This window comes from Aythya ferina (assembly GCF_964211825.1).
Source record: "Aythya ferina genome assembly, chromosome: 3".
In the NCBI taxonomy this organism is placed as follows: domain Eukaryota; kingdom Metazoa; phylum Chordata; class Aves; order Anseriformes; family Anatidae; genus Aythya; species Aythya ferina.
The window spans coordinates 90,016,652-90,033,874 of record NC_140298.1 but is presented as its reverse complement, the minus strand read 5'-3'; positions in this window follow the sequence as shown (position 1 = coordinate 90,033,874).

The window sequence follows — 17,223 nt, the reverse complement described above, 5'->3', positions numbered from 1 at the left end:
CTCAGATTCAACATCATGATTTACAGGTAAATAATTCTGTTCTCTAACAAAGCAAAGTTGGAATGATATTTCAGATTGATTTTACCATCAAAACTGCATCACTTCTAACCTTCCATCATTTTGCATTAGTTTAACTTTTAACTTTTTTTTTTGTTTGTTTGTTTCATTATTTTAAAACATAAAGATAAGCATAGCAAATTTCTTATCTAAAAGAAGAGACTGTGACTTTCTTCAAGAACAGTAAGCAGCTGTTTTGGCAACTGCTGTTTTCCAGGTCTCTGGATCTAACAAGAACCTCAGATGGCAAAACTTGAGCAAAGATGGTAGGAATAAATTATGGAATACTGATATAATTAGTTGCAGTACTTTACCTTTTCCTAGAAGACTTAGGGTATAGGATCCTGTAAGAGTTTTTTGAAGTCATCTTTTTTTTTTTTTTTTTTTAATTCCCAGCAAATAAAGACTGAATTTCTTGCTGAATTTCTTGTTCTGTCTCTACACTAAAAGGAACTAAAATGACTAATACCAGATGGATGCTGTTACCATTTGTAATGCTACAGCACCAACAAAGAAATCAAGTGATTCCAAGAGCCCGACAGTTTTTATACACTAATTATTTTGTAACCCTGTAGAATCAATTTTGTGTATATATTTTTCTGAAATTTTTGGGAAAAAAAAAAATCAGTCATAAAATATGGCTGGTAGTCTGCTTTTAGATTAATGTTTGAAGGCAGCCTAACTTACAGGACTCTATGTATTCACGAAGCATTCCATTAAAACACCATAAGTGAATTTCCTCCCCTCCCCTCCCCTCCCCTCCCCTCCCCTCCCCTCCCCTCCCCTCCCCTCCCCTCTCCTCTCCTCTCTCACAAAAATATGCTGTTTTGGTGAAGCCTATAATTTAAATTACAAACTTTATTTACATAACATATTAATGACTGTTTGCTATTCACTATGAACATTATTTTCTTCCTGTCTTTAGCATGCTATAAATAACCACCAAGACTTTCTTGATCTAAAAGGGTAAAAGGACATACTGTTTCAGAGAATTTAAAAAAAAAAAAAAAAAAAAGAAAGAAAATTAAACAAACAAGAAAAACAAACAAACAAACAAACAAACAAAACAGATATTGACTAAGGGGAAAAAAAAAAAAAAAAGTGTGGGCCCAGCACAGACTGGTGCAGCCCAGCACAACTTCATTGATTTCTTTCTCTGTCTGAGGTATCAAGTACTTTACATTAATGATGTCAGTATGCTGTTTGTATCTTTTTCTGTGAAAAATTGTAGGAAGCCTAAATCACAGCAGTATATTACCAGGACGTTGCATATGCATTTGTTTTATGTACCAACAGTTCACATTTGTGACTGGATAACAGGCATAATGGTCTGTGCAGCCGGAGGCTTAGTGAAATCTCTGCATAGCCATGGAATGACAACAGTCAAGGTGTTGCTGTAAATTGGCTATTCTGCAGAAGACTGAGAACGTAAGCCCTATGGTTATGAGTTCATCAAACCATTTTTCTCATCATGACCAATACTATCTTACATTCTCACCTTCTGGGCAATTAAGATATGCAATCCCTTCTATTCATAGCACTCAGAGTTGGAACAGAAGTTCTGTTCTATTTTGGCAGAAGTAGTTATTTCTGTAGACTAAAAATATATGAAGTGCATTAACTTTTGACGGTAACAAAACAAAATAAAACAAAAACCCTTTGCACACACTGTACTCCCTATAGTAATAACTGAAATTATATATGTACGTCAAAAAAGCAACCCAACCAGGGAAAAAAAGGCTTCCATTTTCCTCTCAATAATTTTTACTTACATGAATAGAAAGCTACATAAGGCCTTAAGATGGAAAATACATTATATAATACTGAAAGTATAGTCATAATCAACTGCAACGTTTGAAAAATACTTGCTGCCATGCAATTTTCTTTACTGAACTTGACCCCCCCACTCTGCAAGCTAAGGGAAAAAGAAAAGTTACAAACAGCAGAGTCAGACCCATAAAAAACTATTTAGGCACTTAATTGTCTTTGTTTTGACAGGTGCTAAGTGCTTAAACACTTGTGTGGATCTGAGTTTCAATGTTTACAGAGCACTCTAAATGCTCAAAAAGTACTTCATTATTTTTTTTGCCTAATTAATCCATGAAATACATGTATAATTGTCATTTGATAGACATGTTAACTGTAACACATACACACACACACATATATTTGCAGCTTACAAAGAATTAGGACTCAGGATCTGGTTACACTTCACCATGAACATATTTTTCCACACCATACAACTCTATTGTAATTCAAAGGTAAACCAATATAAAATTTGCAAACAATAGGATGACACCTTCCATGTTTTGACCAATATCTAAGCACAGCATACTGATGTGTTAATGAATTTCATAAAGTGTCTAATGACACAAATTAGAAGACGTGGAGTGTTTCATTCATAACTGGATTTCCTTGAGTTTTGTTTTGTTTTCAGACACACAGGTATATGTCTCCTTCTGTGTTTTTGTTTTGTGTGTACATGAATATAATTACAGCTAGTTTTTGTTATCTGAGACTTTTTAGTTCATTTTCTGGAATGCAATTCAATTTGCACTTCTATACAGCAAGGGGTGAGTTTTCTCACTGACTAACTAAAGAGGCTGATGGAGATGATTACTCCTGAAGAGAAGAAGGCAAGAGATAAATAATTCTGGGAGTGCAGTTCTGTTTCTAAACAAGGGAAGTCATGATCAATAAGCTCATCAAACAAAACACAGTTATGCTGCAAATAGTTTTGATCATGTTTATGAAGAGTTTGCTTTAACATGCAGAACAGCAACAGAGAGAATGTCATAAAACAGAAGAGCAAGTTAATTGCAGCAAAGAGAATGAAAATCTTTCTTGAACAATAAATGCTAGGAAATTGAAATGGCATTTCCAGATACCAAGAGATTTGCCTGCACTGCAGTATTCTGTAGAAACAGCTTAGCTTGTAGATTACCTAGCACAGACACCAGGGTGAGAACAACCCTAACAATGCTGAGGTCGCAAAACCTGACTTTTCAGTAAGCACATCAATCCATGCATAGCTCCCTAATGCCATGAGCATATTGGTAAAAGTCACGTAGATACGTGGCTTCAGGACAGCACAGTTATGTTATTATAGCTATGACTGTAGCAAAGGCACAAATGCCCCTTTTTGTAATAAAAACATCCCTGTTTTCTGGTAGTTAAATTAGTGGCATCAAACCATATGTACAATATCATTAAATAATATAACCAAAAACATATGGAGAAAACATTAGCCAAATCCTCCATATCTTTTCAGATCCATCCAACTATTGCATCAATTGTACTGAAAATTGAGAGCTGCAGTCGTTTGTTTTTCACAACCATAACAATGCTGATCTGAAGAAAGATAAGGGGTGATCACTGAATGACACAGCTAAGCTGGCAGAAAGCTTTAACAAAGATAAAACAGTATCACCAAACTGCACTTCAGAAGGATGGTTTCTTTTATTTGAAGTGGTATAATTCACAGTTACAGGGCAAAGTTCATATTTCCTGATATAATTTTATCTATACTAAAATGAGATTCCTTTGCTTGTATCACACACTAGTTTATTATGCAGTTTTTCTAGAGTGGAGCTGTCCAGCAACAGCAGAGATTCTGAAGGATGAAGTGGCTGCCATGGAAAAGTGTAAGAACAGGGCAAAAATGTTTTCAGTTCTATATTCCACTGTGTTGCAGCCTAGACAAACAGTGTTATCTTTGAGCAGTTGCAATGAGCTTATTCAATAGGTTACCAATTTATATGCAGTATTTTTAATGCTGTGGATATCCCTTACAACACTTTTTTGAGATAAGACCATCAGTGCAGAAACAGATTAAAGTCCTGATCCAAAGAGGGGTAGTAGATAACTTAAAGGGGATTAATGGTAATTTAAGTAAGAACAGTTTATAAAAGCTTAAGAGTATGTCTAGCTCAAAGTATTTTCTTTGACGGTGACCAGTACCAGATGTTTGGGCAAAGAAGAATGATATAGTGCAAGAATAAAGACAATTTCACAGAGAACTCCCTCAATTTTTAGCCCCAAATCCAAACTATGATGTGGAAATCACCAAGGCCCATAGTCAGAAGTTTCATTATCTACTTAAATTTTGAACTGCAAAGTTCTCTAGTCTCAGTTTAGACCACATGGGAAATGACCCAACTTTGGTGGAATGATCACAGAACTGTAGGGGTTGGAAGGGACCTCAGAAGATCACTGGGTCCAACCCCCCTGCCAAAGCAGGTTCCTCAGAGAAGGCTGCGCAGGTAGGCATCCAGACAGGCCTTGAATATCTCCGGAGAAGGAGACTCCACAACCTCCCTAGGCAGCCTGTTCCAATGCTCCGTCACCCTCACCATGAAGAAGTTCTTTTGCATGTCAGTGTGGAATTTCCTGTGTTCTAACTTGCAGCCATTGCCCCTCGTCCTATCCCCACAAACCACTGAGAAGAGGTTGGCTACATCCTTCTGTCCCCCACCCCTCAGATATTTATATACACTGAGGAGATCCCCTCTCAGTCTTCTCTTCTCCAGGCTGAACAGACCCAGGTCTCTCAGCCTTTCCTCATATAGAAGATGCTCCAGGCCTCTCTTTCCAGGAGATCCCTGTCTTTCTTGTACTGGGGAGACCAGAACTGGACACAGTACTCCAGGTGAGGCCTGACCAGGGCAGAGTGGAGGGGGAGGATCACCTCCCTTGACCTGCTGACCATGCTCCTTTTAATGCACACCAGGATCCCATTAGCCCTCTTGGCCACAAGGGCACAGTGCTGGCTCATGGCCAACCTGTTGTCCACCAGGACCCCCAGGTCCTTCTCCTCAGAGCTCCTCTCCAGCAGGTCATCCCCCAGCCTGTACTGATACTTGGGGTTGTTCCTTCCCAGGTGCAGGACTTGCACTTACTCTTTAAAACCTCATTTGGTTTCTTCCTGCCCATCTCTCCAGCCAGTCCAGGTCTCGCTGAATGGCAGCACAGCCTTCTGGCATGTCAGCCACTCCTCCCAGCTTTGTTTCATCGGTATACTTGCTGAGGGCAGACACTATTCCCTCATCAAGGTCGTCGATGAAGATGTTGAACAAGACTGGACCCAGCACCGACCCCTGGGGAACATCGCTAGTCACAGGCCTCCAGCCAGACTCTGCTCCTCCGATCACCACCCTCTGAGCTTGGCCAGTCAGCCAGTTCTTAACCCACCTTGCCGTCCACTCATCTATCCCACACTTTCTCAGCTTTGCTAGTAGGATGTCATGGGAGACAGTATCGAAAGCCTTGCTGAAGTCAAGGTAGATGACATCCACCGCTCTCCCCCCATCTACCCAGCTGGTGATGCCATCATAGAAGGCAACAATGTTGCCTTCCAATTGCTTGGAGATGGCATCCAGAACAAGCTGCTCCAATAACTTTCCAGGTATTCTAATCATCTAATGTTTGCGTACCTTCCGTTACAGTTAAGATACAAGGTTGAATAGTGTCCAAAATGCCCCAGTCCCAATGGCAGGCACTTTGATAGATACTCTTAGATCATATCAAATGAACTCCAGTAGATCAGAACAGCATGTCAAAGAGGAAAATAACTCTTTTGAAAGCATGTTGCCTATGATGCCACCAAGACTTCTGGAACAAAGAAATTTTGGAATATTTATTTCGTGTATTTTGAAGTTTTAAGGGATCCAAGAAATGCAGAATGGCACTCCTCCTTCCCACCCCCTTCCTTTTTATTGGTAACTAAGTTAATCAGATAAGTCAAATAGTTTGTTTATTGCATGTCAATACCAGAAATGCTTTTCTTCTATGTTAGTTCTACATTAGAGAAGCACTGATATAAGAACTCTGAACAGCATTGGCCTGTTAGTTCTTAAAGTTCATCCATCATAATTTTACTGATTTACACTTTTAAATGGTAAAGTACAAAACATTGAATGTCAGTCTAAAGCAATATGTTTGCCTACCCATTGTGGAATCTGTCTAGGCTACTCCCTTAATGTTATGCCTAGGAGAAGGGAGAAGTACTTTGTAAGAGTTGTAAAATGCAAACTCAAAGAGAAACACTATAATTCTACTAAAGCTGTATAACGTATGCAGAGCTATCAAGTGAACAGAAAACCCTGATCTTATGTTATAAGTTTCTGTAAAATATTTACTAAGTTAGGGACCATCTGTCTTTCACAATATTTAAGACTACAAAAAAAAAAAAAAAAAAAAAAAAAAAAAAAAAAAACAAACCTTCAGTACTATATTTTTTCATATCTAATTCAAAAAAAATAAAAGTTAAATATACTGCAGTCAGTACAAGCTGCATATTGTAAATCAGCATTTATCTCATTGCATACTCGAAGAAGATTAGTTCAAAAGAACAAAAATGTTTGAATAAGGTGACTTCTCAGTGAGTTGTATCTCAGCCCTTCTACCACAAAAGCTAGGATTTTTTTTCACTGGAATTAAATGGAGGAAACATACAGTGAGCCCAGCTCTTCTCTTGTGTGCTGCAGTTCAGAAAGAACCCAGTCTTCCCTGGGGCAAATTAGTGGTTGTCAGCAATATGTGCTGCTGGTGGTGGTACAAAGGGCAAGGTAATGTAGTAATATTTTATAACTGTCAGATAGTGTTGTGCAGTAAGGGGCTAAGGCAATTTAATGCAACACTATTTATTTGTAATGGAAACCTGAAACTCCATCCACTGAGCTATAAACTTGCATTTTGCTGGATATACAGTCTATTTCCCTAGATCACTGAAGCTATTAAAATCTGAAGACTAAGTTATTGATATGGAAACCTGTTGCTGAGTTTTTTAGATCTATCTAGTTCTCTTGCACATATATTTTGGAGATCTTAGATGTTTGTTTCTTTTTTGGGCTTTATGGTATACTTAAGCTTACCACATAGTCAATATTTGTCTTATTGATGATTTAATAGAAATTGTAGCTTTAATAGTCAAATGAGAGAGAAGTTCTTACATGGTATGAAGTGGTTTATCTTTAAAATCAGCATATTCTCACTGCCCCTGCATGTTTTAAGAAAAAGGTCAGACATAATTTTGCAAGACAAATTTTCACTTAGGTCATACTTGTAATCTATAGAGGAAACTGGTATATAACTATCATCACTGATTTAAAACGTTTCATACTAAGGAGTACCTATAAACAAAGTATAAAGCCAATCAAAATCTGTTCCTGCAGTTTATCAATAATTTAAACTATGCAACATATATATTGTAATGGTATCTCTCTCTTCAAAGCAGATGGTTACTAAGGATTATCCAAGCACCATCGAGGAATGGGGATGGATTCAGATTTGTTTTCAATAAGTCTAATGTAGTCATGCCCACCAGATGATAATCTGTGGTTACAATAAATCATATCCTGTTATAATTTACTAAAAGAGTTCTTCTGTTTCTCACCGGAACAGTAACAATACCTACTTTTATGACTTTCTTTCTCACTGCCAAGGACACTTACTTCTCTATCAAGTCAAAAATTTTGACCAAAGAGAGGGTACACTTATTTCTTATTTCTGTCTGAAACAGAAACTGTAGCATGCTGTCTAATGGGTAAAGTCTTTACTGAAGTGGGTTTAGTCCACAGGGACACTAAACATACCAAGGACAGCACATTTCAAATAGCGGAAGTAGTAACATGCATTTATGATGGTGTGAGAACAAAATAATAAAAGATGCTTTTCCTAGGGGTAGTGCAAAGGCTGTTCCCACGTTCTCAGACATATCAAGGGCAACAGAGCCATTCTGGACTTTCAACCACTATTCTGCTAATAGCTAGATAATATTAAATCAATATTTTCTCATAATCAAAAATAAATAAATAAATACATACATACGTCTTGACAAGACTAGAGAATGCACTGAAAACTGAGCCCAAACTACAAACTATATCTAACTCTGATGATGCAAATGATGGATAGTTTTCAGATCTTAATGGACTCTACATTAGTTCTCTGCATAGAGCGTAGTAAAGAAGTGCAAGCAGATACATACTGCATACATTTTTTCCTCTCTCTCTTTTTTTTTCTCTAGTTATAAACTTTTCCTGTTCAAGACATTGAACTTGTTGGGCCAAATTAATTTTTGTTCTAGGACCATTAAAATAAATAGAACCAAAAGAAAAAAATATGAATTAAGTAATTCAAAATGAATTGATGAAGCTGTGGAGGCCTCTTAATGTTATGTCTAAGGCTGAATCACAGTCAGTTAGTGCAAAAGAAACCAGAGTTCTTACTTTTATCATTAAGAATTCTTGGTTTTCAATATATTGTTTTTTATCTTCACCAGAACTTTCTACAACTGCATATCCCATATGTGGATGGTTATAGCTTAGGAACATTGCCTAAAAGAAGGCAATATATACTGCTGGGTAATATAAACCTATTAAAATTATGGAGAACATCATTAAAAGGGACAAATTGTCTCTGTGGAGCTGTGTCTGTTTATATCAGATAAGATCTAGTCTACTGTGCAATAATACCCAAGGTGATTACCAATTGTGAATTAAAAATATATATACCATTCATGCAGCACATTGTTCCTGCAAGCAGAAGTTGGGTTAAATATACTTTAAATACCTTTCTATTTGTTCATAGCAATTACAGTAATAGTGGTATTGGCAAAAAGAAAAGCAAATGTACATGTTATGATATCAAAGAGCAAATTTAACAGGGAAGTAAAAGGGCTAGAGACACCTTTCCTCAACTCCTTGTTAGTAACAACTGGTTTAATCATCCTGCTGTCAGATATGTGTTGGTGGGTATACCCACCAAAGTTTGCAGCTTTGTTCTTCTTCCCTCATATCGATTATTACTTCATATGTGCTCTTTTATAAATCATAAAAATTGGAAGTCACAGCCATGCCACCTATCAGGTACACAGGTTTCAAGGCAGTAAGATCCAGGCAGTGAGCCAGATTATGTGGTCACCAAGCCCTTCACTTTTCCAAAACAAGCAATGTTTAAAGCCTTGCTTTTGTTAGCCTTGCAGTTTCCTTGGTCTCTAAAGTTAAGTGCTACTATCCAAAAGTAATAGTGATGAAAATATTTTTGTACTAGACAAGCACTTCTCCGAGGAAAAGATGGCCTGACATCTCCCTGTCAACAGAGTTGAGGCAGCAGCTACTATACCTTGACAGAATGAAGTCACAAGCACAGCAGGTATGTTGAAAACAGGTAGTCACAACTACTCTGGTAGATCATCAGCTAATCATATATGCAGGGAGCACTGTACAAGATGGAGATTGGTCAAAAAGGAACAGAGATTCATCCCTGTAAGCTCTGTCTATCAGTTGAAGGATAAAGGTTCCAGTACCTTCTGTCTTTATGAGAAAGATTAATATAATCATAGAATCATATGTAATATAATCATAGAATGTCTTGTGTTAGAAGGAGACCTTAATGATCATTTAACTCTGACCCCCCTGCCATAAGCAGCAATGCCACCCACTAGATCAGGTTAGCCCTAAGGCCCTATACAGCCTGGCTTTGAACACCTTCAGGAATGAGGCATCCACAGCTTCTCTGAGCAACCTGTTTCAGTGCCTCACTACGCTTAGAGTGAAGAATTTCCTCCTAATGTCTAAATTGAATCTATCCTCTTAGTTTAAAATGATTCCCCCTTGTCCTATCATTTAATTTAATTAATTTTAATCATCTAATTGAGTAAAAATACTTCTCTACCTTTTTTATAAGACCCCTTTAAGTACTGAAAGGCTGCAATGAGGTCTCCCTCAAGTCTTCTTTTCTCCAGGCTGAACATCCCAAGCTCTCTCAGTCTTTATTCATAGGAGAGGTGCTCCAGCTATCCTCAGGACTTTGTGGCCCTCCTCAGGACTCACTCCACATCTTTTTTTTTGTGCTGAGGGCCCCAAACCTGGATACAGCACAATCACTTTCCTTGATCTGCTGGTCACACCTCTGTTGTTGCAGTCCAGGGTGCAGTTGACCTTCTGATCTGCAAGATCACACTGCTGGCTCATGTTGAGCTTTTCATCCACCAGAACCCCCAAGTCTCTCTCTGCATGGCTGCTCTCCATGAGTTCTTCTCCCAGTCTGTCCTCATGTCTGCTCTGACTCAGGTGCAGGACCTTGCACTTGGACTTGTTGAGCCTCATGCAGTTCACATGGACCCACTTCTCCAGCCTATCCAGGTCCATTTGAATGGCATCTCTTCCTGGTATTGTATCAACTGCACCTCTGTCAGCTACTTGGTGTCATTTTAAAACTTGTTAAAGGTATACGTAATCCCATTGTCTATGTCTTTGATGAAGATATTGAAAAGCACCAGTCCCAAGACAGAACTCTGAGGGACACTGCTCATCACTGGTCCTCATCTGTACATAGAATAGACTAACATGTTTTGGAAATTCATTGAATGTGCAAAGCCAAAAATCCAGGATTCTTGCCTTTTAGGGCTTTAGACATTTTAGGAAGATTAAACAATATTTTCCATGAATATTTTAACATATCACAGAATCATTATGGTTGGAAAAGACCTTCAAGACCATCTGGTCCAACCATCCCCCTACCACCAATGTCACCCACTAAACCATGTCCCTAAGCACTAGGTCCAACCTTTCATTGAACACCACCAGGGATAGTGACACCACCACTTCCCTCGGCAACATGTTTCAATGCCTGACTACTCTTTCTGAGAAGAAATGTCTCCTAATTTCCAATCTAAACCTCCCCTGGTGCAACTTGAGGCCATTCCCTCTAGTCCTATCAATAGTTATCTGTGAGAAGAGGCTGACACCCAGCTCCCCACACCTTCCTTTGAGGTGGTTGTAGAGAGCAATAAGGTCTCCCCTGAGCCTTCTCTTCTCTAGACTAAACAACCCCAGTTCCCTCAGCCACTCCTCACAGGACTTGTGTTCCAGGTCCTTCACCAGCTTCCTGCTTGGTATTCAGACCTCTAAAAATCAAAGGGATTCTGCCTCTGTAATGAATATCAAAGGTATAACGTAAATGATAAAAGTAAGAAGCATTCAGCATTACACATTCATTCATTCTTAAAAAAAAAAAAAAAAAAAAATCATGTTAATTTTTATTGAGTCATTTGTACATATGAAGGCCCTGTATATTCTTACAAGGTCAAGAAGCTAACCCATTTGTGTTCATCCTTAACAGAGAATGAAACAGTACATGCATTCTTAGTTTTATTGGTAGAGTGTAATAACTAAATTTTACAACACAGAATAACAAAATAATGCCAACAATGTAATAATAAACATTTCAGTTGGCAACATATTTTTAAAGACCAAAGACATCTGTATTCCATCAAATTTCCTTTTGTATACAAATAAAGGTATTAATAAAGAAGAAGAAATTAAAAACAGTTTAAAATCAATGTCTAATTTTGAGAAACTATTGGGATCTCGGTTCTTTGATACTTTATGCATCAAGTCACTTGCAGTGTTTTGAAATAAGTTTGAATGACACAGTGAGGGGGAATAAATTATCAAATTATGTTTCAACTCATTCTTACATTTATATTTATCCTGGTTAAAGTAATTTACTGGGGGGGAGGGGAGGGGAGGAGGGCAAAAAGGTTCATACATCACACTAATGCAAAACCCATGAAAAATTTGTCCTTCATTCTGTGACTGGACACTGTCAAGCAAGGTTTACAATCTCTTTATCTGCATCTAAGCAAAGTTGCAGTATTTAGTTACCTCATTTGTCACTAATTACAATATTTTTCCCCTTTGCATTTATGAGGAAAAGGAGGAAAACAATTCATCCATTTAAAGGAATAATCTCTAAAGCATAACCTCCAGAATCTGATGTATTGATTCTCTTATGCTTCCCCAGATGGAAAAGCAGTGAAATAGAACCAAGAACACCCAGAGGCAGTTATGGTGGCTTCTCTGTGAAGAATTTCAGGAAGAAGCTTATGCTGTCATTGTCCATAATATTGCTTTGGTTCCTTTTACATTATGTGCATACAAACTCCCCTGTGAAAACCATGAGAAATTAGATTTAAAATAGACTGTACTCACAACTGAAGAGCTGTCAGTGAAACCCTTAGTCTTAGTGCAATACTGTAGAGCAGGTACTCAGACAGATTGAAATCTCACAGATGTAGAACAGAGCAGCATTGCAAAACAGAGTGCTGGAAAATGAGATTATGACAAATCCATGATGTTTTATTTTTGCTACAAGGAGTTAATTTAAATTCAATTTCAAGAAAATTTCCTGTGTGAAAACTTAATCTTATTTTCACTGGTATTATAACTGTCATGGTATAGGTCTAGAATAGAGGCTCTGTTCCTAAGAAACTGTACGCTTAGACATACAAATAAACATACATTACTTGTTTTCTTGAAATTAATGAAGTATTTTTAAGACAGTGTTTATGTACTCCAGTTTTCTAAATAGCAAAAGGAACCAACGTGAAATTAAACTAGAGAAAAAATATATATATATATTTTCAAAGACATTAAAGTGTACAGTTAGAGTTAATTCAGCCTCTAGTCACACATTTTTTTTATTATTATTTTTTTTTCCAACAGTATTTCCATCTCTGTCATTTCATCTCAACAGCTCTGTCTGTTTCAAAGACAGGGATGCTGCTTTATGCCTGCTTCACCACAGAACTCTCAGCCATATGGATTGTCCCACAGAGACCCCTATGGGCTCCTAGAAAGGCTTTGCAGCCCACGTATGGTCCTTTTAAAGCTATTCTGATCCTTTCTAGATCCATAAACCTCATAGGTAATATAAGGAGAAGAGTTTAAAAATAATAATAATAATAATAAAAATACTGCTACAGATCATAAAGGAATATAAACAGACTTTGTCTTCATAAGCATGCTGTTTAGTAAGAGATATAGAATCAACAGGATCAGTGCATCTGGTAATGAACCCAAAAGCATTTTTTTCCTACTCTCTAACAGGACAAAGAGGATAGTCATAATAGTGAAAACATTTAGACACTGTGCATTTTATATTTTTTTATTGCCAGAACTATTACACAGCTCTAAGCAAAACTTATTAAAATGTGGGAAAAGGACCAAAGTTATACCATATATCTCATGAAAACACTCTAGGAAATTTATATTTTTAAAAGGGTTTTTCATTACAATAGGGTCATCTTTCATTGAAACATCAATTTTTAGTATATTTTTATATCTAAATTTTAATGTGGAACATCACCTTTGGAAATGGAGCATATTATAGCCAGATATCAAAATGGGCAATAGAGGGAACTGCTGAAGGAGTTGATAATTAGCTGTAGAACCTGACTGATACTAGTACTTGTAAGGTTTAGCTGGTTCTTCCCTTACCTGTGCTGGTTTGTTTGTGAGGCAGAATTACTGTCATTTTCTGGGGATTGAATACTTTTATTAATTCCTTACTAGTTCTTCTCAAGTCAGCATTTGGGTTTCTGCTCCCTTATATACGCAACACCTTTTTGCCGTGTTTGCCCTTCAGTAACAGCCTGTAGTGGTTTCTGTATACAATTACACTTTTCAGCATAAAAATAAATAAATAAATAGATAAAATTGTACCTGTATTAAATCCTTTGCACCATGAAATATAAATATTTCAGTACAGAAAATAATATAATGTTGATCTTTCATCAATTGAAATAATACTTATCTACATTTACAAAGGCAACTTATCAAACTCAAACTGCACTGGCTAGAACAGATATATAGGAGTCTTGTATAAGGGAAGATAGAGCAATTCTGTGGAAAGCATTAGTAATTGTTCATTTCCCCTCTGGACAGGTATTACATACACATGCAGATGTACATCACAGGCCTCACAGCAGTACAAAACAGCCTCAGGGTCTTTTTCTTACTGCAGCAGAAATAAAGCCATAGGAATGATATACTACTACACACTCATCAAAAGCAGTCGTTCTCTCATCCCTCTTTGACTAAATTTCTTACCCCATGGATTATATCAGAATTGGCATCAAGAAAACTTGTTGCTGAAAATGTAAATTCATCAGACCTGAAAGTCTTTTTTGTGGACACAGACCTACTAGAAATTCAGAACATTCAGTTCAAGTTCTGCATTTACTTTCAGTGCAACTGAAATCTTAGTTTGATATTTTTTTCTGTCCAACACTTTTCAGCAAAGACCTTATTTGCTATGTGCCTAGTTACATTAACGGATTGCACTCACCACTATCAAGAGAACAGACATTCCTTTTAGAATGCTCCTTTTTAGAAGCTAACACCATTTGAAACTATTTAGAGAATTTTGTCATCAAAATACTGGATAGGTTATATAACAGTATGCTGTAAATGTGTACTTTGAAACAGGTAGACAATATATTATATAAGTAGTTGTCATAAATTTAAATTCCAAGTTGGTTTTTTTTTCTTTTATTTGATTTTAAACTGTCTCTTCTGGGGTCTTCATCAAAAACATGTTCAGATATCTAAATGTAAATCTGGTTATCCCACACCAGGACACAGATTTAAAGCAAACCAGAATTTTTCGTTTCCCATTACGTAATATCAAATTATTATTTTTCTCTAATTTAGAACTTTGAATCTCAATTAATCTCTGATTGAATTTATTAGTTGACAATTTGTCTCTGAATCTCATTCTGTTTTGAATTATCTATCAATTACCCCTTAAAAAGGTGTATACTCAAATCAGACTTCCATTTTTACTGATTGTTTTGGCCTTGTTAATAATACAAGAATGATTTCAGACATGAAAATATAAATGCTCATTATGTTGCAATATACTAAGTAATATGTAATATACTAAGTCCTTAAATATAGTGCATTATTTTCAAAGTATCACAGTGGGATCATATAGGGATACAACAGGAGATGCCAAATATTGTATCAGCAAGTGAAGCAAAAACAGCTACCTTTTTTTACCTCATAAATGTATTGTGGAATCCTTTCTGGAATATCTAATGAGTCTGAGAATTTTAACATTAACTGGACTATTTCCAACTTTATTAGATCTTTATTAATAATTTTGGTCAAGTTTTTCATGGTGTAATACTTATGTTTGAACTTGCATGTGAAACAGGTAAAGAGCCATGCAAAGTGATTTTTATACAGCAAGTAAAAATTTCAAAACAAATTTAAACTTGTTTGTAAGGAAATAAGAAAGAGATGTATGATTTTTAATGAAACAAATCCATATGTGTTGATATAGTCAAAGTCTTATCACTGTAAAATGACAAAATAACTAGATAATTTGTTACTCATTCACTTTTCACAAAGAATGCTTAACTGCAACCAGCAGGATAGGATATCACTTCTTCGGTCTGGTACATCGTGCATTTCCATCTGAAATGAGAATGCATGTGTCAGCACCTGTTTCAAAGCGTTATCATTTGGTCTTTCACTGATAAGTGATCAATTCATAACTTCCATCTCTCTCTTCTCCCCAAAATTAAAACACTTTAAATTCTTCCTGATATATTGTTCACTATAAAATTGTTTAGGTGAACAAAATTCTGGATCTCCATCCAGAATCCATCCAGGGGTAGGGGAGGGAGAGAAATGGGGGGGGGGGGGGGAGGGGGAATAAATAAAAATAAAATAATAAAATAAAATAAAATAAAATAAAATAAAATAAAATAAAATAAAATATAAAATAAAATAAAATAAAATATAAAATAAAATAAAATAAAATAAAAAATAAAATAAAATGCCATCCGTTGAGATAAAGACAGTTTAATAGGACAGATTATGAAGAGATAAGAATATGCAAAGCAAATTATGCACAATGCAATTGGTCAGCACTTGCTGACCAATGCATATCCCATCCCTGAGCAGTATGCCTTGCCCCTCCCCAGCCAGCCACCCTGTATTTATTGTTCAACATAATGCCATATGGTATGGAATATCCCACTGGACAGTTTGGGTCAGCTGTCCTAGTTCTCTCCTACTTTATATGCACCCACAGCCTCCTCACTGGTAGAGCAGTATGAGAAGCTGAAAAGTCCATGACTTAGTATAAGCACTGCTCTGCAACAACTGAAATATTTGTGTGTTATTAGCCTTAATCTCATACTAAATTCAAAATACAGCACCGTCCCAGCCACTAGGAAGAAAATGAACTCTACACCAGCCAAATCCAAAACACTATTTCACATCTCTTTAGAAAAATATTTGCCACCCTGGTTTACATTTGCAGCAGTTCCAGTAATGAAAGTGCAGTAGAGATAATATTAGACTTGAGAAGCTAGAAAATCCAAAATTTCTCACTGAATAATAATAATGATAAAAGCAGTAGGTTTATGGGATTTCTGTTTCACAGAACTTTGATACTTCTACTTTTTGCACACCAATATTATTTTTGTACATGGTGTACACTGAACCCAGTTGTATTTCATCTCTGCTGTGAAAGGAAGCAATTATTAATACTTTCCATTTTTCTTGTCAGACCTAAGACTCTTAACCTTAAAATGCCTTGTCAAATATTTTTAATTTATATTCCAGTTTGGTACCTATAATCCATTTCTAATTTTATTCAGAATGTGGTACCTTTTGGAAAATAATGGATAAATAAAAAGAAGGTAATCTCCTCGTAGGAGAATGAAGTGATAGATCTCCTATTGGCGCACACAGTCTTCCTCAACCAATTATTTGTTTGTTTGTCTGGGGGGGTTGTTTGTTTTGTGAATGTTGAAAACTCACAGTATGAGGGCTGAGAATTTATGCTGCATCAGTTAGACTAGTTCAAAGTCTAGTTGCTGTATTTATCTTACATATATTTAATCGTTGAACTAATTATGATAAACTTATATAAAACTGTCTTACTTATATAAGGACTGAGTTTTCCATCTGTATTACCCTAGTGTTTACCATAAAGCAAGAAAGAAATTTGCTATGGTATAGTCTATTTAATTTATGCTGATTATTATATATGTGTATTCTTATACAATTATTAGGCAACATTTTCTGTTTCCACACAATAAATTGAGTTTAACTCATCTTGCCTTAATAGGTTTTTACTGCACATATAGTGGTGGCACAGAGAACAGTGCTTTGTTCAGTGACACTCTGCAGATGCTTTCAAATATCCTTCTGTGTGACACAGGCAGAGCGTGTAGTTTAAACCTGGGTCTGGAAAACTTTTGTGGTTTTGCCAGGAGAGAAAGCTTTGTTGCTCCAGTTGAACCCCACTCCTTAGTGGCTTTCAGAGTAGCCCAGACCTCTGGAGACCTAAGACACTAAAAATATT